The sequence below is a fragment of the Protopterus annectens genome, chromosome 13.part0, assembly GCF_019279795.1.
Source record: "Protopterus annectens isolate FY-2018-M chromosome 13.part0, PAN1.0, whole genome shotgun sequence".
NCBI lineage: Eukaryota > Metazoa > Chordata > Ceratodontiformes > Protopteridae > Protopterus > Protopterus annectens.
In genome coordinates, this window is record NC_056747.1 from 606,824,099 (window position 1) to 606,833,461 (window position 9,363).

Here is a 9,363-nt window from a genome sequence, read left to right on the forward strand (position 1 = left end):
CTTTAATTTGGTATATATTTCTATTAGGTTTCACATGATCTTACCATTTTCTTTATGTCTAGACTCGCATTCAGCCAATATAGGACAACCTCTGACTGTTTTTTTTTTCTTTCTTTTCTTTTACTTTCCAAGGGCAAGATACCCTTCTGCCCTCCATATATATTCAGCAATACATTATGATGTAGGATCTCTGGAAATACAATAATTTCCCCCTAAACAGTATCCTATCTACCATGGACAACTTATCTTGGTACTCAGCATATGGTAAGGGTACTCTATGCCCTAGATGTGCTTATGTAATGGTTTGTATATTCTTATTTATAGTTTAATCCTGTGGCATCATTCTAGTGATTACAATCCACACCTTATCTTAGCTAGAGCAATTGTTCCTAACTAGAATGACATAATATCATGTTTATAATGGTCATTCAGCTCAGAGCTATCAAATACCCATGACAATATATTTTCTAATAGTAGTTATTTCCTAGGTATGTAGTGCAACTGTCAATTATACATTTTCAAGAAATGCCTTTGAACCCAAAGGAAAGCACTAGTTATACATTTCCTGAGACTATAATCAGTGGGTTCTAATCTATTTTGTCATTTACTTTTTGTCATAAATAAATGCATTAAACTGTTCACTAATGTGTGTCAAAGGTAATGTTTCTTTTTATATTTATTACAAACTTTAAGCATAGAATACAGGGTGTCATTCTATGCAATAGACCTGCAACAACAAAACTATAAATGTTCCTTCCTCTAAAGTTATACATGCCCTATCAGAGTGTATTATGAGACTTTTCAACTCCTTAAACTTTTTGGTAAATGCTGTTTCAGTGCCACCCAGTTGTTTTATACAAAACAACTCATAGTTGGTTAGTGCAAACTGCTAGGTTTAGTATGAATCTACCAGCATACATCTCCATGCCCAAGAAACTCTACACTTCTTCTCATCCATAGGGTGATGCATACCATTAATAACAACTGCTGTCTTGCTGTGATTTATTTAGCCTACCATCATGACTTTGGCTCTTGCACAAGAAAGTAATTTCTCTATGTATAAACCATTACTTCTTTGTATTTAATTTTAATCTATGACTTCTGTCTGATTCTAAAACAATCCACAATCTCCAGTTGTGTAGGTCTAGTGTCTGACCAGAAATGTGCAAATCTTCATTATGCATCTTTATAATTTCAGATATGGGTTGAAGAATTCTGTAAAAATGCACTCTTAAAAGAATACTTCTCTTAATTGTATTGAAGGTCTGGGTCTTTCTTTCCTCATGCAAAATTTCAACAATCTTAGCAAAAAGCACCTAGGTTTAAGGAATTACATGTCCAGCAAGTTTTGTGAGGCCTCATCAGTTTCACTTAAAGTCAGCAATACCAAATTCCTTTTAATGTACTGTAAAGAAAACTTTGTGTAGAAAATGTAGTGATCTCTCTCTTTCTCTCTCTCTCTCTCAGATAGACAAATAAATGCAATGTTTGTATTCAAATACTTCACGTTTTCAAAGCAAAGTGTGAAAAAAAGCAAGATGCTGGCATTCAAGATAGAGGAAAAGACAGAAAAAGTACAAACATATATATTTTTTCATTGAGTCATGTTTCATTGGGTTACAGATCACTGATCACAATACAGCAAAGCCTAACTCAGCAAAACCCAGGAACAGGCTTTAACATTAATCCTGAAGGGGAAGCAAGTCAGCTCTCTTTACTTCCCATTTTTAATTAGTTGGGTTTCCATAGATCACGATCAGTGATGAAATCTATCTCAATGAAACTCTGAGAGCACTTATGCAAACACACACACACACACACATACAGATATATATATATATATATATATATATATATATATATATATATATATATATATATATATATATATAAAATCGGGAAAAGCCGAAAGACACAACAACAACATATATATATATATATATATATATATATATATATATATATATATATATATATGGGTCTACCTACACTATCAAGACGAGTATGCTGAAAGGGTACAAAAATGAAAAGTCAAAAGAACGAAATGCAAAATATCGAAAAAAAATGCCCCCCTTGTTTTGTGAAAACTTTAAACGTAAACTCAGCTAGTAACAAACGTGCGAAATTGTCTGCGATATAACATTGTTTTATGCATGTACAGTGCACAAAGTCACACCCACTTGTAACCATACTAAATGCTGCCATGAAGTACCATATTTCAAGAAACATTGTACATTGAAAACATACACAGTTCGCAAGTTACATCTAGCTGTGTAGTATTTTTTTAATTATGCCCGACTTAGTCATATTTGTGTCAAAATAAGATCAAAAACTGTTATGTATATTTGTAAACATTGCTACTATATGCCATTTCAAACAACACTGTATGTGTGCATAATCAGACAGTGAAAGAACTTCTTAACATTTCAATCTATAAAGTAAATATATATATATATATATATATATATATATATATATATATATATATAGATATAGTTACACAACCTGGTAAACTTCTATAACTTCTTTTTTATACTACTCCCTGTATCCCTGTATAATTAATCTCATGGTCATTTCCTTGTCACTGCCCTTTTTGATTCTTACTGTTTGCATTGCTACTTCACCCCCCTCCGTCATGTGTTAGAATTCCCCTTAAAGGGGTTATGTAGTCCACATGCACAAGTGATACAGAGAATATCAATACACTACATTAGAACAAGCTTTAACATACTAGACAAACCCTTCACATCCATCCAGCAATCCCGTATGAGCAGTTGCTTGCCTTTCTGAGAGTTTTGCATATAATACACAGAGCCAAGGGTACTGGGTGTATGATACATTACAACAGCCATTGTTTCCAGTAGGCACGTAGTATGAGCCACTAGGATATTTCATTTAATTTATAGCATCTACAAACTATTTCATGTATCCTATCACATGTAATATTTTGGGTTTTGTTCTTTTGACTTTTCGTTCTTGTGCCTTTTTGGCATTCTCTTTTCAAAATTGTAAGCTTCGATGTTGTGTTAATTTGATCCTCTAAAGTAGACCCATATATATATATATATATATATATATATATATATATATATATATATATATATATATATATATATATATATATGTATATATATATATATATATGTGTATATATGTATATATATATATATGTATATATATATATATATATATATATGTGTGTGTGTGTGTGTGTGTGTGTGTGTGTGTGTGTGTGTGTGTGTGTGTGTGTGTGTGTGTGTGTGTGTGTGTGTGTGTGTGTGTGTATAGACAGATATAGACATCTTTTTTTCTCTCTCTCTTTATATATATATATATATATATATATATATATATATATATATATATATATATATATATATATTTATTTATTTGCAATTTGATTACTGGGGAAGTCCACTGGGCCAAATTGACCCATTTTCAGTGGAGGCCTGGGGAGAAAAGCTCCAAGATGCATTATACAATTTAGATACAAATGATAGTTAATATTAAAGATCTTATGTAGAATAGTTACTCATAAATGCATTCAATATCATGCATAGTTAACAAATTCATTAAGCTTGAAGGTAGGGATCACACAGTTTCATTTGAGGAATACAGATATGGGTTAGGTGTGGAAACAGTTTACATACAAACCTTTTAAGAAAATGTAAATACACTTTACATACACACATCAACATTAGAATGTTATTTACAATATTTACAAGGTTGGGCTGTGTGAGGGTAGCTGTAGGATGTGAGAGCTTAGAGAGAAGCTATAGAAATAGTTGAGAGCTTAGATAGGCTCATAGGAAGATAACTATGAAAGTTGTAGAGCTTGGGAACCAGAGCGAGAACCCCCTTGGATTAGGTTGTGTGAAGGCAGGTACATTTCCATTTAGTGGACAGGTATTTGAATAGTTGGGTTTGAAGTTTTCTGAGTTTGGTATGGTTCTTAGTGTGGACGGAAGGGAATTCCATTTTTTGCCTAGTGAGAAAGATAGGAGAAGTTGGCTAGCAGGACGTTTAGGTTTATGGATAGTAATTAAGTTCTGATTTTCAGATCCGAGAGCTCTGTTGGGTGTATAAGGGGGAAGGATGTTAGCTAGAGTGGGACATTTTGTTGGGTGAAATATGAGTCTATGTGCAGTAGTGAGTTGGAGATAGTCTAGGTAGTTTGGGAGTTCAAGCCAATTCAGGGATTGTAGGGTTAGGCAGTGATGGGTGGTATTTTTAGATTTAGAGGCAAATTTAGAGATTTTGTTGTAGCAGTTTTCTAGTTTAGAGGTGATAGAGGAGGACAGGTTGGTTAGGAGAGGTCCTCCATATAATAAGGAAGGAAGAAGATAAGTTGAAGCCAGAGTTTGCCTGGTAGAGTTGGAGAGAAAGCGATTATTCCTATACAGCATACCTAGCTTTTGGTGGGTTTTCTTAATATTTTGTTGAATATGAATATCAAACTTAAGGTATTCATCTACAGTAATGCCAAGTAGTTTGGCAGAGGGGACCACTTCTATAGGTGAGTTGGTTTGACTATAGACTTTGAAGTTGTTTTTATCGTAGGAGAGGGTCTTTGTGGGAGGGAATAATAGAATCTTTGATTTACTTGCATTGAGAGAGAGGTGGTTTTGGCGCATCCAGTTTTCAGTTGTTGAGAAGGCAGTTTGGGTTTTAGTCAGCAATTCAGAGAGGCAGAGCAGACTAAGGTTGAATCATCTGCGTATTGAATGATTTTAGCATCAGGAATAGCAGTGTGAAAGTTATTGATGAAGATGTTAAAAAGCATTGGGCCAAGGATGGATCCCTGTGGTATGCCAGTTGGGGTAGGTAGGAAGGAAGAGATGGAGTTCTTCCATTTGACTGCCTGTGATCTGTCTGATAGATAGCTGGAGAACTGGGATAAAGCATTATGTGAGAGATTAAGGTTTGAGAGATGACAGAGAAGGTGCTTGTGGGAAACAGTATCAAAGGCTTTAGACATATCGAGTAAAACAGTAGAAACTAAGTGGCCTGAATCTCGGGCTTGATTGACAGTTTCTAGGAAAGAGAGTAGAGAGGTTATTGTGCTATGGCCTGAACGGAAGTCATGCTGGGTAGGAGTGAGAAAATTGTTTTGGGTCACGAAAGGGTGGATGCATTTTTCTATGATTTTGGAGATTGGTGAGAGCAAAGCAATGGGGCAAAAGTTTGAGATGCTGATATTTTTGCCTCCTTTACGAAGAGGAATAATATAAGCTGAGCACCAGAGTTTGGGGACGTATGACTCTTTTATGGATTGGTTGATGATGCTGATTGGGAGTGCAATGTCATCAGCAGCACATTTTAGGAAGGAAGAGGGAATATTGTCGGGAGCGTTAGAGCAAGGTTTAAGTTTGGACAAATGTTTTTTTATAAAGTTAGTGGAGATGGGTTTGAGTTCAAACAGATGAGGTGAGTTAGAAGGGGGAGAGTGTAGAGCAGTTGGGTTATTATTGGGAAATGTCTTGGTGAGGGCAGTAATAGTGTCTATGAAAAATGAGTTAAATTCACAGCCTAGTTCAAGATCAGATTTACTTGGGTCAGGACAGGGATTATTCTTGGAGCCTGGATTGAGGAGTGAGTTTACTGAGTTCCAGAATTTTTGGGGTTTTTTATTATTATTGGACTGAAGTTTGATATAGTAGGATTTTTTGTCTTTGGTGATTAGTCATTTTGCATGGTTGTGGAGCTGTTTATATTAGAGCAAGGTAATGTCCAGTTTATTGTTTTGGTAAAGCTTCCATAGTTTGTCTCTGTGGTGCATAATCTGTTTTGTCTCTTTGGATAGCCAAGGAGCAGTTTTAGTTTTTATCCTTTTGTTTCTTAGTGGGGCTAGTGAGTTTAAAGTATCAAGGAAGACAGAGTTGAAGTATTCTATAGCCTTGTCAAGAGGAACGATGTTTAGAAATTTGCCAGTTCATTTGTTTGAAAGTATTTGAGAAAGTAGTTGGGTTGAAGCTACTGAGGTTACAAGTTTGAATGTACTGATGCTGGTGTGGGGAGGAACTAGTTGAGCGATGCATGAAAGCTGGGAGGTAGTCACTAAAGGTATCAGGAATTGTGCCAGAATTGGTTATTTTATTTGGATCTGAGACTAGGATCCAATCTGTAGTGGATCCGGTTGGGTTTATTTTGTTAGGTCGAGTGATGGAGAGGATTATTCGAGTGAAGTTATAGAGGGTAATGGATAGGGAGGGAGAGGGGGCAATTGATTTTATTCCAGTCAATATTCACATCACCAAGGATATAAGTTTCATAGTTAATTTCAGTAGAGGCCCATAGGAGAATATTTTTGAGTGTAGAGATATTGTTACCAGGTGAGATATATAGGGCAATGATGCAGATATTTTTATGTTTATTTAGTTTTAGAATTCCAGCAGTTAGTTTAGTGTTCTGGAATTGAGGAATTGGAATTTGGAGGGGAATTAAGGTAAGAAGGTTGGTGTAGACTAGGGCAGTGCCTCCACCTTTTTTATTTAGTCGATCATTTCTGAGACAATGAAATCCTGGGGGCAGAATCTCAGAGTTGGAGATAAAGGGCTGGAGCCAGGTTTCAGAGATGGCTAAGATATCTGGCTGGTTATGGCTTAACCAAGCTTGAAACTGGTGTACTTTGTTGTTTAGACTTTGTGCATTAATTGTAAAAAACTTTAGGGTGTTGACATACGAGGAAGAGGGTAAGGGATGAGTGCTGTTAATAAAGGATGTAGGACCAGGGTTAGGATGGATATCACCAGCTTGGACTAGGTTGTTGAATGAGATATCCTTTAGCCATATTGGTCTGCCAGGCATGAATTTTGGTAGATTGTAGATTGGAAAAGGTGACAGTATCTTGACTTTAGAGGAGAAGAGTTTAGGGTGGAATAGGTGCAGAGGGTTGGGCTGAATGAGAGAAGAGGAGATAGAGTAGAAATGGGAGTAAGAGTGAGGGGGAAGGTGGGTTTGTATGGTAGTTGCCTTTGTAGGTGGTATTGGACAAGCATAGGTGGAATATTTGGTAGCATAGTATAAGGGAAGTAGGAACAGAAAGAGGAGGCTCGAGGACTGGAGGGTGTGATAACTTGAGGAGAGCATGTTGGAGCAAAGAGAGAGTGGTATGAGTGGTTAGGAAAATAGAGAAGGCTACGAAGAAGAAAGGGTTTAAAAAGTGATGGCGGTATTCTAGAGATTTAAGGAAAGAGGAGGGGACTATAATTATTGGGTGGAGTACAGATTACAGAGTTTAAGAAGGATGGCTATAGGTGGGAGGAGTAATGAGGGGGGAGCTGGTATTGGGTAATTAGGCTGAGAGTGTGAGGTAAGAGAGGAATAAAGCTAGGAATACAGGGGGTGGGTGGGAAATGGGGGCAGGATAGGGGAGCGGAGTGAGCCCATAGGGCGAACAGAGTGGGAAAAAACACTAGAGGTGAGTATGGCAAAAAAAATATCAGCAAAGAGCAGTTTAAAGGCTGTAGTTGGAAGGTTATGAGCTAAATATTTCCAGCCAGAAAAAAAGACTGCCTTTACAGAGGGTGGTTTAGCAGGGGGGAGAAGATATTTACAGTTTAAGGATAGTAACTCATAACCAACTGTTTGTGAAAAAATAAAACTTGTTGGGATTATAAAGAATATCTAGGATTTATATTGATAGATGCTGCCACCTAATGGTAGAAGGAGATAGCAAACAGCAGGGATAGTTGGACCAGTCTTAGGTTTAAATATATTCTAGGCTAGGGTAGTGATAACAGGAGAGGGAGATGGCAGACGGTCTGTGGAAGGCTGCTATAACGCACACACGGGAGGGCAAATTAACTCTATAGATAGTACATCAAGTCCACATTTAATTAGTGTTAAGCAACATACATTTACACAATCTTGTTGGGAGGGGGGTCTTCTCAGTTGTATTTTTCTAAGTACCAGGCAAGCTGGCCAATTCAGGGTGTCTTCAGGTGATGGTCAGAGGTATTCCTTTTGCATTTAAAGCAGGGAGGGAGCACCCGGGATGGATTACTGTAGAGGAGTGGGAGACAACGCTGAGTTAGTTAATATTGCAGATGTAGAGGGGAAGGTAGAAGGTAAGGGATGTTTAGAGAAGAAAGGAGGGTGTAACAAAGCACAGTAGTAGAGAGAGGCTATGGTTAGATGAGGCTAGAACAAGTATGTAGAAGAAGATTAGGTTTAGGGGATTAACAATGGAAAGCAGCAGACATTATGCTATGAACAACACAAGTTAGGCAATATAGGCTCCATTAAATAGAACAAAACATTCATTCAGCAGTTCAGCATGCTATCAGTGACCCTAGTCCATTTGAGAGGACAGGGTTATACAGCAGTAGAGCCAAATATAAGCAGCAGAAAGCAAGGGGTAAATGATAAAGTAATACTATAAAATCTCTAAACAGTGCAATATATAGTGCTCAACAGACTAACACAGTAAACTACGATATGTTCACGCTGTGCAATAACTTGTGCTGAAAAGTTTTCAAAACAGTTTTCAGAACAATATAAAAGCCATGTGGTGCCCTTATAGAGACAAATGGAAAAGAAAAAGAGCTGCTAAGCCAGTAATTAAGCTAAAGGCTCTAGTAGGACCATTGATCCACCTTGAAAGAGAAATAAAGGCCTTCAATGATATATGTTCATTTGGCATCCTTTTAATAGGACATCTGGAAAGCAAACTAGGCCAGCAAAGTGCAACAGTCGAGCCCTGTATACTCAGACTAAAGTAATGCAGTTGGCGACAATGTAAAGAGAGACCCACTCATCCCAAAAAGTAGCTTACAGCTGCTAAGCTGGTAATTAACCTAAGCAAAGGGCAAATGACACAGTACAAAGCAAGCAGTCAAACAGTACAGTATATAGGGCAAAACGGTCCCCAAAACCGTGTAGAAGCTGTGCAGAGCCTTTATAGTTACAAATGGAAAGAAAAATGGCTGCTAAACTTGATTTTAAGTGGAAGACTTGAATGGGGGATAGTTATTCAACCTTAAGAGGCTATCCGGCATTCAGCGATGCACTTTGGTTGGCATCTTTTTAACAGGACATCATTACACCAGGTTTCTGGTCATGACAAGCCAACAGTATTCAATCAAGCCCCTTGTACCCATACAAAATGAATGCAGCATTAGTCAGTGTAGAATAGAGCCCCACTCATCCCAAAAGCAGCTTGCAGAGGTCAAAAACACATGTAGGTCACAGATAAATGAAGCCGTCAGCACGAGGCCAACAATAACCATACAACACAGTTACAAACATTGCATTGGAGTGATAGCCATCAGCACAAGGCCATCTATAACCCTAAGACATAGTTACAAGTAAAAATGTGGAGTTTAGCACAATAGTTGCTTAGAGGCTTGCAAATTATAGACA